Consider the following 19,480-nt stretch of genomic DNA (forward strand, 5'->3'; position numbering starts at 1 on the left):
AAGATGAAGATGAAGATGAAGATGAAGATGAAGATGAAGATGAAGATAAGGATAAAGATCATAACCCCTTAACTTTAACTCATCTTAACTTAAAAACTTACTCCACCTGAGCTCACCACACATTAATTCGCCACACTTTAACTCCCCACACCTAAATTCACCACACCTCAACTCGCCACACCTTAACCCCCACACCTAAATCCACCACACCTAAATCCACCACCCTTAATTCACCACACCTCAACTTTCTCACCACACCTTAACTCACCTCAACTCACCACACCAAAATTCACCACACCTTAATTCACCACACCTCAACTTTCTCACCATAACTTAACTCACCACACCTGAATCCACCACACCTAAATTCACCACACCGTAACTCCTACACCCAATTCCACCACTCCGCAGCTCACCACACCCAATTTCACCACATGACATGATATCACTTGATGTGGCATCAAAGGCAACATCATTTGGCATAAAATTAACCAAAATAAATAAGATTTAGATAGAGGTGAAAAAAGGGATAATAAGGAAATACAACTGAAGAGTGTGCGATGTTATATTGTGGTGTGTTATGCTTCATATGTTATGTTATTTATTCTTATGTTATGGTTATGTTATGTTATGCCAAGTACTAAGCTAAACTCCCCTCCACTTAACCCATTCCAACTAATGTTATTTTAGCTCATTCAACTTACATAAACTATCCTTAATTTTATCGGTTGAATTTCAACCGCTGGGCGAACACTAGTTACTATAATTTGGCAATGTTTTTTTTTTTTTTTTAAATTAGCCACTCTATAAATTGCATTTGTAACTATGTGGAATTTTTTTCTTCAATATAAGTATTAAAAAACCAACTGCATTTAAACTTTTTCTATGAAACCACAAATTAAAGGCAAGGGTTAAGGTTTTTGTTTTGTTTTTTTTTTTTGCAAAAATGTGGGAAATCGAATTCCAATCAATAAAAAAATTATGTTTTGTTAAATAATATACTTGTTTGGCCATAATTAATTTTGACCACGAAAATGGATAAAATTGTCCGTAGTGCGGTGATGTGGTGATAGGAATATGTCTAGATTTGTAAGATGAATGAGATCGATTATGAAATAAGTATTTTTTGCCCATCGAAGTATATTTATAGCAGAGCTTAGTATGTTCGAACTTCGAGTATGCGAATGAGTTCATAAGGACAGGCAATGACCACTGAAGTATTGGCCACATGACACTTTTCCAGCGGGATATCCGCAAGGGTTATGGAAATGAGAATGAATTATATTTAGAACTTCTCGAGAAAATGCAAGACATCTAATATCTATAGAATCCATCAGCCGATCAAGAGAAGTGATATATCAAATGAAAGGTAATTAAGCTTGCTATATTCATGCTATTTATGCTCATAAATAATCTTTCATTAAAACTTTAGGTTTTGGAGATATTTTAAAAGATACAATTTTTTCCAAAAATTTAAAAATTTTAAATTACCTTTTGAAAATATATGTGTATAGGAAAACGAATTTCGTTTTTTTCTCATTTCTTAACACTAAAATATTTACAAAGAAATACTTTTTAAGCAAAACACAAAACCGACTTCAATTCCCATATACAATTTTAAGAGTACCGTTAATTTCTTCATGATCCAATAATCGGATCTAAACCAAATTAGTACAATATCACTTTTCCATAAAAAAAGAATTATAGAAATCGGTTAACGTGGTCCAAAGTTATGTGCCAATATTCATAAAAAAAAAATATTTTCCGACAAATCGATAACCTTCTCCTTTTTTTTATTTGCATGAGATTAAATACACAAATTTTTGCAGTGATCACATTTAGGTAAAGTTTAACAAGTTGCCAACACATATTTCATTTTTGTGATATAAGTAATTGATTTTCCAAATTATTACAAAATGTGATATGTTTTTTCAAACAAGTATGTAAGTGAGTCTGTTAGGTACCATAAGTCATCATTGTTTCAATATGACAATATTGACGAAGTTCGGTTCGTTTAATGGAGCTCTGTTGATTTGCATCAAATTTGCCTTATCGGAAAAATGTTGACTTATTTATTCCCTTTGCTAACAACACTGTCCTAGTCGAAAAAATGCACAACCAGACGACCTACCTAATAATAGGCTAGGTCATTTAATCGAGTAATGTCAAATTCAAATTTTTAGGCGGGGCCCATTTTTGAGCAAACTTTAACGATTTTCGATGGCTCTGGAAATTCGTATTGATAGCTTTTTGGTGCGAGGAATTCGAATTTGACAATTACTTGTGCGAACCGACAAATATTTAGTACAGCTTACATACACAAAAAAATCTAAAAATGAACGAAAACGGCGAAAACGTTGATTTTTTTTTTTAATGATCCAAAATCTTTTAGAAAAACATTTAATTTTTTATTTTTATTTTTTTTGGTAAAAATGCATTCCTAAAAATTCTATTGGAATTAGAGAAGAAAAAATATACCACTCTTAAAAAATTTTTTTTTCGATTTTGAGTAAAAACTTAAAAAAATTTTATGAAAATTACACCTTTTTTCAAAATAAAATGACTTCATACTTAGTAATTTTTTTTATTTGATTGAAAAAAAAACAATCCCCAAAAAATTGGTACAAATGTCCAAAGAATATGTATGACCGAATATATTTATAAATTTTTTCCATTTTCAACGATTTAGGCCGTTTTGTTTTGGTAATGTTTTTGATGTTTTTCGTATGAAATCTGTACCTCGCACTAAAAAAAAATCTTCCAATACGAATTTTCCGAGCCACCAAAAATGGTAAAATTTCGCTCAAAACCCTAGAAAAATATTACTATCTCCACCGAATCCAGCGTACGCGAATTGACTTTACTAGGTAGGACGTCGACTGGTTCAAAATTAATTAACCGATTCAAGTATCTTTCTATAATGATTTATCACCAAAACAAGACAGCCTTGATTGTCGCCTTAAATCAAGCAATTTTTTTGCGCAAACTAAAAACATTAAAATAGCAATAAATTTCTGCAACCAATTAGCTGAGTGCATAATCAAATGCCCACACCTACTATTTGCTCCCAAACTTCCACAGCGCTGCCCGAAATACACCGGAGGCTATCAGATATGAAATTTACAACTCTACCTTGCGTATAACTTACAATTCACAAAGGATTACCTGCGCGGTCAAGCGACAATTGTGCAAAGTGAGAGAAGCAGCTTGAACGTGGGCGCACATCATGCAGGCATGGAAATAGAGCGAAAATTGTGTAGAAAATATTTGTATTAGACACTGTTGCCTACTCAAGGCTTTTGAGTGCTTGTATAAAGATACAATTTTTGTTTACAAAAACAAAAAAATCAAAAATTACAACAACAATATTAATGCACAAAAGTTGTAGTTCAAAGCAAGTAATATTTGCAGCTGCTTTTTTGAGACAAATGTCCTAGAATGTTGCTAACAGCACAGCCAGCGAGGTCTGCTTTTAGGCGCACAAACTGCCTGTTGGTCCAGCGAAGTATAAACATATGTACGCTTCATGGCGAGTTTGTTTTTGTTTTCAGCTTCTGTGTTTTTTTTTTTGCTAGTCGCGTTAAAGTCAGACACCAGCATCAAAGACCTTGTACCACTTAGTTTTTTATTGTAGAAAATTTTCTAATTTATTCTCTTCACTATACTTTTGTGCGACACTGTACATGACATTGCCCCTTTTTTTTGCTTGTGTAGGCCATATTAGAAATTAATACTTTTCTGGCAACAGCTAGAGAACGCTGTTGTTGTAGTTTCTTTTGCTGTCTTTTTATTTTAATAACTTGTATTGCTTTTTAATAGTTGGCGCCTTGAAAAGCTTACTAAAGGTTTTGTAGAATTTAAGGCACAGGACTTGTTTTCTTGAGCTTTAAGAAATTTGAAGCATTTTTTATTTATTTAGGTAGAGCTATTAAATTTGATTTGATTAAATTTTGAGCTTAGAACTTAATTGTTTGGATTTGCGAGTGTTACTCGGGAAGGTCAATGTTGTCATTGCTTGTCATGAGTTTATTGCAAAGCTGCATACAAAAACTATGCTGCATGGAAAAATCATTTTATTACAAATATTTGGCGAATACACTTCCAAAAAAAAGCGAACGTTTACTTTGTTTTTGCTTGCTTATTTGCAACTACAAAATTTTCATATGCTGACATATTTGCATAGGATTTTCGAGGCAAAGATATTGGACATGCATAAACCGTTCGCCTTGTTTAAAGCCAACGGCAATGCGGACAACGAAAGCTTGTAAGGTTACATTCTAAAATGAATAAATAAATATAATAAATACAAAATGTTAATATTAGGAAGAAATTGTCAACGTTCTTCAATAAGTAACGCTTTGTGAGAATACTGCAGCTGAAATAAATGCATAAATACGTACATTAACTCACAGAAGTATTCGTAATTTAGTTTTTTTTTCACAATATTAAAAACGTTTCCCATATAAATTAGTTTTGCAATCTTTGTACCAATTTCAAAAAAAAAAACAAATTTTAAACAATTTTCATCAAAATTTAAATTTTTATACCCGAGCGCACTTGTGCACAAGGCTATTATAACTTTGTTCACATAACGGTTGTTTGTAACAGGCCAAACATAGCCACGCCCACTTATGATTACATCTGTATATCTTGGGAACCTCGCCACCAATTTCTTCCAAACTTGGCACAGTTTTTGGCCTTCACAAAACATACCTAACGGCAGAAAATTTAAAAAATCGGGTAATAACCACCCCCACATCCCATATAACGGTAATTTAGAGAAATTCGAAATTTTCGATAAATCTGTAAACATATAACTATATAAGTTTATCGAAGATGCTTGAAATAGGGATACAACCACCCCTGCTTACCATGTAGCGGTAGTTTCGGAAAGGTGAAAAAAACTATATTTAATACTTGCGCCGGGTATCTAATGGTCGGCTCCGCCAGATCTTAGACTTTTTTACTTGTTTAGAATATTTCATCGAGGCTGTAGCTGTAATCTTTAGCTGCTTAAAACTTGCACTATTGTACTAAAACTGAATGTGTTACAAAGCTGCATACTCAAAAATGTTTAACAAATTCCGAATAACAAGTATGAAAGTTTGATAAAAATTGTTTTTAAGCGATCTCTAAATATTTTTTGGTTTCAAAATAAAAAATAGGGGTATAATTTTTTTCGATATAGAACAATCCTAGGGGGTGAGAGCATTACAATTCCGACGTTACTGTTTTTGGACCACCCTAATATACATGCATATCGTCCTTTAAAGTACAAAACCGCGTATCGTGGTTTTGCAAAACCTCATAACTGACATTTGGGCCAAAAAAGATATTTGCTCACCGGAAGCTCCTGGCATCAAGCGCCCTTATCTATTCATACTAAAAAATACATAAAAAAGATAACCGTTTAGAAATAAGACAAATTTTACTCTCTTGATTCGCGGTATCTTGATACTTTAAAGTTTAAACATTTATCTAACTACATTTCGGGAAATTCTTTCGCTAAATAAATTCTTCAGTAATTTTATTGTCTAATTATTGAACTTGTTATCGAAATTAATTTCCGAGGCAAAATCTGTAGTGCATAATAAGCAAAACACGGAAAACCTTATCACAGCTACTTATGGCCAAACGAACATAAATATGTATTATTTTATTGCACCGGCATTAACTAATCTAGCAATTATCAAAGCAAGATTAGAATTTACGAGTTTAGTGACAAGTTTATCGCATTTAGGTGTAAATAGTACGCGTACAACGGCACGAGTATTTAGTGCCTAAAGCAAACATACGAATGTAGGTATGTAGGTATGTATCAGGGTTGTTGCGAATATTCGCATTCGCAACCGCGGAGCTTCCGCATTAATTTTAACATTCGCATTCGCTTACGGCATTCAATGCCGAGCTTTTGCGAATGCGCATATTGTGCAAGTACACTGATAAAATGTATATCTGGCAAACAAAATTACCGATTGTAGCCAATATATTGCCTGTGGAGATGCTACGTTAAAACTGTCCCCCTACGTCCCCCTTCTCTTGTAATTTAAAGTCAAAAAGTAAGATCCTTCAGAAGGTATTTCCAGCGGAAATGTTCAATGTCTAGCTATAAAGAAAATAGAATATTTGTGCGTTCAAATATAACCTTTAATTAGGTAGGAATCATGTAACTATCGATTATTATTTGCCAAAAGTCTGTTGAAAAAAAACTGAATGCATCGCTACCCTACAAGACACGACTAACGCAGACTCCAATACATTCAAATATTTCACCAACACACTCAAAGCCACATGTCAAAATTTACGCTCTTACAGAAGACATATGTTACACATAACATACATATCTATAACACGATTTCCTGTTAGAATTTTCATGTCGCCCTTAGGAAATTAACGTAAATATTCTATGGGAGTATAACATGCAATTACGTTACAAATCCGCGTTACATAATACGTTATATAACACGTAGTGTTCTGTTAGGGTAGTTTTTATTATACTTTTTCTTAGATAAGTGTAATAATTTTTTGTTTCATAAAACGGATTATTATGGTTAAGTTCCGTGGTTTCTTTTATTACTTAGCAGAAAAACATACCAAATAATTTTGAACAGTTTTACTATGACAATACTCCTCTGTGCTCTCGAAAAGAACAGCATTTATTTTAATTTTGTGATAATTATCAAAATTTGCACGCAGCGAAAAAAAAAAATTGTGGCACATGAAAAAGTTGACAATCAAGTTCACAAATCAAATAAGAATCAATTCAAGGCGAATCTAATATCTATTGAGGAGTGGGACTTGTCATGCAAAATATCGTTAGTATAGTATGGAAAGGGCGTAACTCACATCGTCGCTGAAATTCAAAAATCCGTAACTAACGAAAAATCCAAAAATTCGCTTTTTGATTGATTATGATGCATTTCATCGAATCATAAGTGCCCACATCGTTTTTGCAGTAAAAAATTTAGTTAGCTGTGGCCTTTTGGCATTTCAGCGACAATTTGAAATACGCCCTTTCCATACTATATTAACGATAGGTTAAAAATTTGCGTTCATTTGTCACAAAGCACGTTGAGCTCATGGAATGGAACAACAAAACTGATTTTATAACTTATGCTACCGGTATGCGGTAAGTGATTAATTGCGACTGCCTGCAAAAAACTAATTACAAGCTATTCATTACAGGTTAACCATTTCAAGAAGTCACCTTGGAACTAAGCAGATCTGAGACCTTCATCGTCCGTGATTCCAATAATTTAAATTATTATAAAAAACGGGGTGCCTTTTTAACAAAATAACAAGATTTTAAACTAATTCGGCTGGCAGCCACGACTTACACAACAGAATTTTCTTGGAAATTTTCATTCCTAGAAAATAATAATTTATTTTCCATATCCACCTACATGTTTAGAACCTCGCTATAAGCACACATTTTTCAAACCAGTCACAGAAGAAATGATTAAAAATGAATTACAAAACAATGAGGATGAAGAATTTTTTTGAAAAATAATGGTGTTTAAACAACGATCTTGCCATGATGCTGATGATTGTGAAGATGAAAGTCAGAAGGATACATCCGACATTTGCAGCCCCGATGCAATTCTCAAAAACGAATTATTGCGCCGCAATAAAAAAATAAAATAAAATAAAAAATGTAACAGAATGTCCTCTCAACTTGTGCAGTGTTAATCAATAGGAATTTACAATTTTGTCAAGTTTCAAAATTTTCTAATTTGTCGCCTCGAGCGAGTAGTTATTTAGTGGCGCAGGTTTGATTTACGACCCTTTAAGAAATAGACTGTAACCCGAAAGGGCAGCAACATTACTTTTTATTAAATACAAAGTATCAAATTTTTTAATTCAAGTAGGTACTAAAAAAGAAAAACAAAGTTTTAAATTTACTAACTTTTTTATTTACCTAAATCACTTAAATTATTTCTTAAAAATACTAAATACTTATACTTAAATTCCACATTCGCAACATCCCTAGTATGTATGCACAGTACGGTGGTCCAAAAATAAACAAGAAGATCAATTTTTTAGAATTTCCTTGTTGTCACAAGCCAGAATCATAGAAAATGGAAAAAAGAACATCCTTATGTTTTTATTTGGAAATTGATTAATATTTAACCGTACCGCCGAGACTTTGAAATTTTCCACATATTTTATATGAAATTGCAATCAAATCATTAAAAATAAATATTTTTTTGGCGGAATTAAAATATTTCTCTTTAGAAATCTTCCGACAATAGAACTGTGTTGCGAATTTAATTCTAAAATTTTACTGACTATTTTCTCAAAATGTGAGTGATGTGGTTACGACTAAATAAAATCTGTATTCATATGGAATAGTAGCTTATGTCGAAAGCTGGCTTTAGTACAATGCGGCACTCGCTACTTATTCCATACGAACACAGAAATAAATAATTTTTGTGAATAAGAGATGAAATTATCGGTTTCGAAAAAGTAGTTTTTTTTAAGTCTAATATGCATCATAATATTATTGTTTAAAGATTTCTGAAGGGTAATATATTTATTCGATTAAAATCCCCATATAAAATATATGGTAAACTTCAAAGCCCCGGCGGCACAGTTGGATGTTAACCTATTTCAAAGTTATTCGTTATTTTTCTGTTCTAAATATACGCGGGATGCTAAAGTTCATAAATATAACAGCAATGCAAAAAATGGGTTTCGATTATATATGTATGTAACTTCGTACACAAAGCAATTGAAATAATGGTAACTGTTCTAATTTTATTTATTAGACTATATTTTAGTAGTCATTGAAATTTATTGAAAGCACATGCTAGGATAGATGCTAGCTATGATAAGATTATTTACTCTCAACAGTTAATTGTTATCTTGTAGCATTTCGATCGTAAATAATTCATACAATAAACTGTCTCAAGCATTAGATACTCTATCAGTAGGGTGACCATCCGACCTGTATTATACGGGACAGTCCTCTTTTTTTGACCAATTGTCCTGGCAATTAATTTATTTTATACGGGACGCCAAATGTTCTGTATTTTATTTAATGTCCTGTATTTGTTCCGTATTCGGGGTTCGGTATTTCGACGCCTTAAAAGCTCATTAAAATGGCATGCCTATGAACCAGTCTGAATGCCTGTGACCAAAAAATAAATAGGATTCTTCATTTTAGCAAGGTTCGGCTATTTTTCTTTTGTTTATTTAATGTTTATTATTATTTTTAAGTAAAGCTCTTTTCCTAACAAAAACCATATAAATAGAAATGTCCGACTTTGTGCAAAAACTATTAGAAGTAATTCTACAAACTTTCACCAAAATTTCAAACTTTTTAATCAGAAACGTTAGAAAAAAATTTGGTTGCAGTTTTGTAGATTATTAAAATTTAGTAAAATAAAGTGCAAGGCAACGTGCTGCTCATTTTCTTCCCACAACAACAAATTGTCCCACATCAACAAATTGTCGAGCAACTAACCTTGCATGAAAAAAATGTGTAGCACCATCGACAAAAAAATTGCCAAAAATTAACGGTAAGTCCTAGCTACTTAAAACTTGCACTTTTTTGTACAAAAATTTAACGAAGCTTTTGTACAAAAATTGTGATGTTACTATAAGGATACTGTTTCAGGGCTAATGCATACATCTAAGATCCTTAAAGAAAGTGTTAAGATCTGTTAGCTTTTATGGAAAAAATTTGCAAAATTATTGTTTGTCCCGTATTCGGCTCGCATAAATATGGTCACCGTATCTATCACTGATGACGTGCAAATCTGATACGAGAAGTGCACTCGAACTAAATATATGGAAATTTTAAAAGGCAGTGTTTACTTCATACATACTCATACGTTCAGATACTATATTGTATGTTCATTTGAAATAATTTTTTTCACAGTATTTACTGAAAGCATATTTACTTGTTTACCATTTTTTAAAGGCCTTTGACTGCATAGCATACAAAACGTTGATATTATATTTTTATTCTTTTTTTGTTGGCGTCCTGTGATCATTCTGTTATTTAAGTACGTCTGTTATTAAGTTTTTTTTCCATTTGAAATTAATTACTCTACACACTTTTAATTCGATATAAATGGAGGAGAGTATCAACCATTCATGAGCAGAATACTCATTCGCCTAGTTGAGCAGAACTTGAATGAATGCCCGTCCCACTCAATAACATTTTTTAAAGCCTTCGTCGGATTGCATACATATATACATACATTAAAATTAGGTACAGTTAAACTGAAATTGGAGTGACTTTTCCTATAGCGCAGAAAGTTTCTGAGATTTAGTATAAGTGGTGTCATTATATTGCCGGAAAATTGCCATTATCAACGAAATAACTACGTATCTAAGAAAAGTACCCTATGGCGCATGGAATTTATCCTCCCTGCAATGTAGGCTCGTTGTGATACGATCTAGAGTTATAGATCCTTTCCATCTTAAAAAGCTCAGCGAAGCACAAATTTCTTTGTTCCATAACTCTTATTTCCTCTATAGAGACTTTCACAGATGGCTCTTAGAAGGTATCATAAATGTGAGCCGGAAACTGAACATCAGGCAGGCAGTAACGTTACTTGACCAGTGCAGCGTATTTCAATGGAATGAGTTACCCATGGAATGAGTTACCCATCTAAAAAACTGCAAAAACTAACTATGCTCGCTTCTTGTTACGGCTGCCAAGGAATTATTGCATAGTCGTTACCGGACTGCTTACGGGGCGTATCCTTATGGCTGCTTATTTACAAAGAATGGGTATCACTAACGTGGACTTGTGCAGTGAGCCGGTAGTTCGCGTGCGCCTAGTAGCTCTTGACCTATATCCAATGCGCTCCCCCAAATAAATAGATGGACAGAAGAACACTCTGTATCGAACTACGCAATTTCCGGTGGTTTTAAGTGCGAAAGTGTCAAATTTTAAAATTAAAATCGTCAATTTTAAATGATAAAGCTTCAACTTAAAGTGAGAATAGCCTGTAATAGCTGTAAATCAGATTAGGCAATTGTAAATAAGGATATTTTTGAAATCCAAAGACATCAATGAAGAAATTCTCAATGACAATGTAGATAAGGCAAATTGCAAATTAAATAATCTCAATAAAAGTTTTCAGAAATTATGACTCCAATCTGAGTGTCTGTGGAGAAAATCGACACATGAAAGAGGCTGTTGGGGAAGAAAAACTGACAGCTTTTTCCATATTTTGCTCTTCTTTTGGACTCGGAAATTCTTGCGGAGTACAATCCAGCGCAGTACATGGAAAAATTACTTCAGTTACGATCGAACTACGAAAAGTCCAGCATGAATACATATGCAAAGATCCGTAGCTAAAATTTTTTTTTGTGTCAACCGATATGGGAACTTTCAGTTCGATGAAATGTAGCATAAGCAATCAAAAAGTGAATTTTGAATTTATCGTTGGTAACGGATTTTTGCATTTTGGGTGATGAAATGTTCTCAAAGGAATCAGTGTTATCTTTTTCAAAAAAAAAACAAAAAACATTTACTCATAATGGAAACACTGATGTGCTGAGTCAATACTTTTAAGTATTGATCAATATTCGGTATCGATTTAAAAAGTATACAATACTCTCGATACTCGGTACCGAAACATTTAGGTTCCGAATAAAAGCGCACATAGACCAAAAATATGGAAAAAACGGTTCAGGGGAGACTCGCCTATCAAACCCCGAATGTAGGAGCCAAAAGCGCTTTTAATGCTGATTCAAATGAAAGATATATATATCTATGTCGGTTCGAGGCCATACTGCAGAAAACTCTTACTTGTTTGAAGCATTTTTGTTCCAGCTGAATCGGACGATATCATTTTTGTAGGCCTGGGAGCAGATTCTGTAACCAGTTAGCGACAATTTTCGAATCGGTATCGGTTTTGTTGACGTATGATATGAAATATTTTTACGTCAACAAGTGCGATATCGATCCGAAACTTGTCGTTAACTGGTTACAGAATCTCCCCCCTGAAAGGCTTCTTCATCCGTCAAAGCATTTTTCTTGAGCCTTGGATCGACTAAGGTTAAAACTGATAAAATGATATTTATCTGTTGCGATAAGTTCAAGTGCTTTAGCCGATATCATATAAATTAGTAATGAAAGTTTTTTCTAAACTTGAAATGCATATAATGGCGAAGGTTTAATCGGTATTTGGTACCGAGTATTGGGTATCGACAATTCAGCACATCACTAGTGATCATAGCTTTCCTCGCCAATTCGTCAGCTTTGCAATTACCCTTAATAACCTTGTGTCCAGGCATCTAAATAACTATATGAGCTGCATGCTATAATTATGGCGTGTATTATTCCACTTGGTTCCACCTTATAGGATTTTATGCGAAGTTTCGTGCAGCTTACTGGTCGGCTAACACTTCCTCTCAATATACACCGAAGTTACTGTGGTCGATGTAGCCTCACAAGGACTACAGATGCTGGACCTCTGAGCTCCAAATTGGAGTGTTTATACTCTGAACAATTGAAAAAAAATTCATTAAGTATATGATGTTGGCCGTTCGCAGATTGCAACGGCGCGGAACAGGTCTCTGGTTTAGACTTAAGATGAGCACTTGGGTATTAAAAAGCGCTCTGGAAGTTGCATTGCTTTGCTTAGCGAGCTTAGCCTGTAGATGGACACCTTTGAAGCGAAAGCGGAAGACGGTACAGTTTATGATTTATCCTCTACTGCTATTTATGATATTCTAAAATATGCCGTGAAGAAATTTAGTAAAAAAAACACTCAGAGTTTTCAAATAATTCAAATGAGCACTGCTCGGCAGAGTAAAATTTATACAATAAAGAACACTTAATACAGGTGGTGTGTACTACTTACAAGCTTATTTTCGTAATCAAATAAATCTAGTAAATTGTAAAAGGAAATGCGTGCGCAGAAAAACGTGTGTGAATAGCTTAAACCGAACATAAACAAAGTAATTATGATGAAATGAAAAAGGGAAATAAGCGTGCGCTCAAGCATATATTTAGCAACAATTTTCTATTAATTTCCGAGGTGTGAAACCTTTCTCCACACACACACACACACACACACACGTACATATCTTCCCATAAGCTGCGTTGTTAAGCGCATAATAAAACTAAGACAGCGCCCAATGTAGCCAACGTTCAAGCAGCAGCAGTTTTATTGCTACCACACCACCAACCAGTTACAATTAGGGTATTCACAAGATGTCGCAAGCATCGTCATGTCAAAAAGTTATAAAATTTTTCAATGTAAAATAACGGTTAAAATGCTTTTAGGGGATTTTTTATCAGACCAAAATGTTATTAAACCGTTAGAAAATATATAAATAACTAGCTCCTATTATAGCCTACAAATCGCTTAAAACCATTTCAACGGTTATTTTATATCCAAAAATTTTACGATTTTAAGACATTACGACGCCTACGACATCTTGCGAATACCCTAATTGTAATTGTGCGCGTAATGAAATAAATTACACAAAGAAGTTTACAACGCACAGCCAGTTAAATACCGACGTTGAATTGTAATGGAATATAAAGAACGAGTGCGAGTAACATTTGCGCCTACATAAGCGCATTTGGGTGGCACACATGCTAATCGGGGAAGGAAGGAAGGAGGCGAGAAAGCGCAAATGTGTATTTATGTACCTATACTTACATCAGGAGCTAGCATCAGTAATCCTAATACCGCTGTGAATGTGCAAACAAGGATTCGAGTGTGGTCTTACAACCACATTAAGATTTAGCACATGACTTGTGTGGCTATACATTAGGGTGGTCAAAAAAAAGTTTAAAATATTAAGCTCCCATTCACTATGATTTTCTCAATGGATTGAGAAAGACCCCTATTTTTTGTAAAAAAAGATAAATATTTAAAACTGCCTTCTCATGTATTTTATATGGTAGAAAAAATGCTTTTTCGTAGAAATGGTATAGAAAATTTAGCAGGCGATTTGTGTGGCTATACATTAGAGGGGTAAAAAAAAGTTTAAAATGTTAAGCTGCAATCCCCTTGGATTTTGCTATATGGAAGAAAAAAACACCGTATTTTTTATGATGTTTAGAACTGCCTCAAAACCCATAAAGTTTCCCATGTATTTTATATGGGGGAAACAACCTGTTTCGTAGAAATTATATAGAATTCTTGAAAATCAATATTTTTCGATCGGAAAACTCTGTTGCTCTTCACGAGACTTGCAGTAACAATATCAAATTGTTTAATTTACCATTTTTTAATACTTACGATTTTGTATGGGTCTCCCACTGCATTTTTTTGAATTTTGGGGGATTTATACAAAATAGTTAGTATTAAAAAAAAGGATTAAATAAAAAATTGGATATTATTATGGGAAGTCTCCTAAAGAGAAACAGAGGATTTTGAAGAATTCTATACCATCTCTACGATAAAGTGTTTTGCCCAATTTAAAATACATGGAAAACTGCATGGGCTTTGAGGCAGTTCTAAATGTAATTTTTTTTTTTTTGACAAAATAATACGCGTAGGTAGTATTTTTTTTTCATTCAGAAAACTCCTAGGGGTGAGAGCTAAACATTTTCAGCTTTTTTCCCGCATGTATTTTTGGACCACCATACTATACAACAAATGCAGTAGTATATGAATCGCTTACTTATGTATGTATATTAGGGCGGAATAGGTTATTTTCGAAAAAAAGTGTATGGCATATTTGAATTCCACATTCGATTCAAAGCAAAACTGATGACCAAAAATGGCGTTTGACCCTACCAGTTTTTTAAAGAAAAGTCAGTATATTATAATTTTTTCTGAACAAAATTAATTTTTTATTTACAAAATTTGGTGTTTTCTTCATACAATATACTGATTTTTTTTTTGAATTAGGAGGGTCAAACGTCATTTTTGGTATATAGTTTGCTCATCATTTTTGATTAGAATTAGTCTAAGAACTAGTAAATTTTGCTCCGAACAAATTACTCCGCCCTAATGTATGTATGTATATGTAAGAATTTTTGTACATACATGTATATAACTTTATATTAGAAATAAATGCAAACGAAGAGCAATGCAATATACACTCACTTATATCGATGGTGATATCGATCATTTTTCCGATATATTTGTCAATATAAGTACATTTTTATCGATATCGACCGAAAAAGGCAAAAATCAATTACAAGTGACATGATTTTTAGCCCACTCGAATTCACGTTTACGTACATACATATGTCGATAGTGCTATCGATAAGTTTTCGATATGTGTAATTTTCGGTATCATTATTAATTTTATTTATTGACATACTTATATTTGTGAATGGATTCATCGATATTTTCAATATTTCTATCCAAAAATTTATCGTCATTGAGCAGATGAGTGAATCACAGTCAACATGAGCAAAAAATGAGCTCCAATCGAGTGGTTAGCCGATCAACTATTAGTTGTTGTGGCTGACTAAGTAAATAGATTTGTTCGATAATTTTTATATTTTTGATATATCCTTCCTTATACCACCTAAAACAATTACATACATAGATTTTACAGCTTTTACTAACATTTATTATTAAGAACCAGAATAAAGAGGCGCAACAAACCAGCCAACGCTTATTGCTTGCCTCTCACTTTATTGTTGCTTCATGCTTGCCTTTTTCGCGTAATTTCTTGCACCTATTAAATTTCGCTTCTTGGTGTAGAATATATTTTTTTATTTTTATTTTTTATTTTTTGTTTATTGCTTTTTTGTTGTTACACTCTCCCTGAGTGTTGCGCTATGCAATTCGAATGGCAACACTTAAGTGACAACAAGAAACGGCGGTGAAGCAATAAAATTGCGGAAGAATGAAATTTGCAATTTCATGTAAATTGTAACGAAGATACTCAGCGAAACAACAACAAATACAAAGCAAGCAAACAACAATATGCCAACATTCAACATTCTTTCACTTGACTCGCTGTTTTTACATTCACTTTCATCGAGTGTCAACAATTCGAATATAAACATGGCTGTAAAAATGTACAAAATAAATATCAAAATAGATAGCTAGAAAAAATTAAATTACGGTGTATAAAAAGCTGAAGAAGTGAATTGCTCGAAAGTTAAAGAAATCTTTCTTAAATCTATAAGGATTCTAGCGAGAAATGAATGATATAAGCAGAGTCAGGATCAGAATTAATTTCTGGGATTCGAAATTAAAAAAGATTTTTATTTGCATTTTTCTATATCGACTATATTTTAGTTCTACGCTTAGGGCTTGTGTCTCATTACTCGTATTTATTTAGAGCCTTCATTTTTGCTGCTGTAATTTAAGCAACGGTTATAATTTTTTTCGAGTGTTTCGTTAAGGGCCTAAATACGAAAATACAGAGCCTTAAATTATACAACATTACATGCTAGAGCAACTAGCATTATTATTCGTTATGCTATCCTAAAGGCGATTGCAATTCTCAAATGGCATTTGAAAGGATTTATTTATAAAGTTCAATAGTCTAGAAGACAAAGTTGGTCCTCTTAATTTAGAACCACTAGAAACTATTGAATAAAACAAATTGAATTGGAAAATTCACAGCATTTTTTTTTGTGTATTCTGTGTATTCAGAAAAATTCAAACACTTCCGACAAAAAAGTTTGAAACTTAGGTGAAAATTTGTTGCACTTTTTTGAAGTTTTCTACAAATTGTTAAACTTGGGTTTAAATGGGGTTTGTTAGAGAAAGAACTGTATTTTAATTGAAAATTCTTAAAAATAAATAAATAAACATAAATGGCACACAATATCACTTTGAAATGGCGTGCTATAGATATGACTGATACTGTATATATATTTCGTTTTAAAATCTAAAAAATAAAATAAAATTTACTTACAAAAGGGAACAATTTTAATAAAAAAAAAAATCCGCTGCTCGAGTACTCAAACCTCGGATCGGCTAGATTTTCATACATGGTTATGTAAATCGACGGTTAAACCAAATAGCGCTCTTTTCGAAGCTAATGATAAATAGTGGATCGCATATTGCAAAAGCCTGCGGAGATGCCGATATCGTAGCACGTAAAAGCCTTACATGCGGTGGAAAAACCTGGAAACAAATGAAGGTGCAGCTGAGAGTTTTGTGGGATAGGGAAGGCATAGCTTACCATGAACAGCTCGAACCAGGCCAAAGCGCTGATTTGATTGAGTCTCTACTCTCAAAAAAACTAAAACAGTAAGAATTAATCAACATGAAAAGCGCTGTCTTCTGCGGTATCTATATAGGTACACACCTTTTTCTCATCCCAATACTATGAGACATTTTTCGTCGCAGAAATCTCACTAAATGTGCCGTTTAAAAACTTTTCAAGCAAGTAAATCACGAAATCTCTTTACCATTTGTCAACAGTTTAAGCAACCAGCAACGAACTTTTGAAATACGAGCCTAATTATAACCATCATAATTATCTAATTTTCCGAAAAAACATTCGCACACTCACACATTTGGCAATTATGTATGAACTTAACACATTTAGCCAAAAGAAAAAGAAAATAAGGTCAACATGCAAGAAAACATGCAAGGACACAATGTGAAAGTTGTTAATAAGTGAAAACGAGTCGACAGTGCGAGGAAAGCCAGCGAGGCGAATGGTAGAAAAACAAGGGCCGACAGCGAGAACCGGAAGGCATCAGCTTGTACAAGACAGCAGCCTTGTCGAGAGAGGGAGAGCAGCAACGCCGGCGGAAATTAATGAAAAAACAAATTTTCTTAAGTTAAATATAGACAGTTGCAAAAAAATAAATAGGGACACTTTAACAAGTTTTGGCTATTTTCTTTCGTTTATTTAATTTTTATTGTTTTTTTTTAATAAAGGTATAGCTCGTTATCTAACAAAAACCAAGTAAGTCCGAATTTCAAACTTTGTACAAAAATGTTCGACGAAGTTTTATTAAAATTTGAGTTTTTTAAGTAGCCTGAACTAACCGTTGACTTTTGGAATTTTTGTTTGTTGAGGGAGTTGCTCATTTTTTCTATATGAAAAAAAATTTCGAACATTAATACTTCGTAAGGAAGAAATGCGTAACACCGTAAAAGAAATATTACAAAAACCAATGAATTGAAGCTACTTCAGAATTGCACTTTATTATACCTAAACTTTTTTTTTAATTTTGATTACATAGTTTGAAAATTTTATGCAATTTCGCTGAGTTTTCCTACTTTTATTTTCTAAGTTCGAAATTCGGACCTACATGGTTTTTATTAGACAAAGTGTTGGAATTTCTAGTTAAAATGTTGCGTCCCTATTTATAATTTCGCCACCGTATCTATTTTGTGAACTTATGTACAGTCCGCGTCAAAAATATGAATACCCTCACGTTTTAACCGTTTTATTTAGATATATTTTCTATGGCAAATTGTGTTTTATATGTAAAAAAGTAGATGATGAAATTTTTTTGGTATTTTTTGAATTTTCCCGAGTTTTACATGAAATGAAAAAAATTGATTATGCTGGTTTTTGCTGTTGAATGAACTATGTATGTATATTTTTCAGAGACTGAAAATAAAAGTTATTTTAAAATTTTTGATATCAAAAAGGCATAGTGATAAAATTATGCTATAGCTTTTTCAAAGGTACCATTAGACTCGTCTCTCATTGTCAGAGACCGTACCGGTTATGCATTTTATAATAAAAGTCAAAAAATTAAAGTTATTTTTTGACTTTTATCATTTTGAGCAAATAATACCGATTATTTCTGCTTTTTATTTTTTTAAGGCAAAAATAAAAGTTAAAATTTGCCTTTTATCTTTTTGAGCAGAAAATAATCGGTAATTCTTGACTTTTATTTTTTCAGGCAGAAATAAAAGTCAAAGTTAAAAATCAAGTATTCCAGAGTGGTGTATATTCGAATGTGATAGTTTTGAAGCTCCTACATGGATTTTAATAACCCCTAATATCCAAATACCAGAGTTAGTTCCAATCTATATGTATACATATACATATGTACATACATACAATACATGAAGGCATTTTTTTGTTAACGATATCAGATCTGCACCGATTACTCGATTTGCAAAACTGAGGTGCCAAATTAAAGGGCTTAGCCTCTAGATATACCACAAGGTAGGACTCCTTTGTATAGGGTTGCCACCTTTTTTTAAATTATAAAATCTGCACCGTTCGTTGTATTAAAACAAAAGAGATGACAAATGAAAGGGCTGGGCCTGTTGATGTGCAAGAAGGTCTCTTTTTTTTGAGCAGGGTTGCCACCTGCTTCTAAAATAAAAGACTTACACCGTTCGTTGTATTAAAACAGAAGAGGTGCCAAATGAAAGGGCTGGGCCTGTAGATGTGCAAGAAGGTTTCAGTTTTTTGAATAGAGTTGCCACCTGCTTCTAAAATCATAAGACTTACACCGTTCGTTGTATTAAAACAAAAGAGGTACCAAATGAAAGGTCTGGGCCTGTATATGTGCAACAAGGGTCAGTTTTTTGAATAGGATTGCCACCTGCTTCTAAAATTAAAGAATTACACCGTTCGTTGTATTAAAAGAAAAGAGGTACCAAAT

This window comes from Rhagoletis pomonella, unplaced genomic scaffold (assembly GCF_013731165.1).
Source record: "Rhagoletis pomonella isolate Grant_MI unplaced genomic scaffold, Rhpom_1.0 Rhpom_scaffold_00005, whole genome shotgun sequence".
NCBI classification, from domain to species: Eukaryota; Metazoa; Arthropoda; class Insecta; order Diptera; family Tephritidae; genus Rhagoletis; species Rhagoletis pomonella.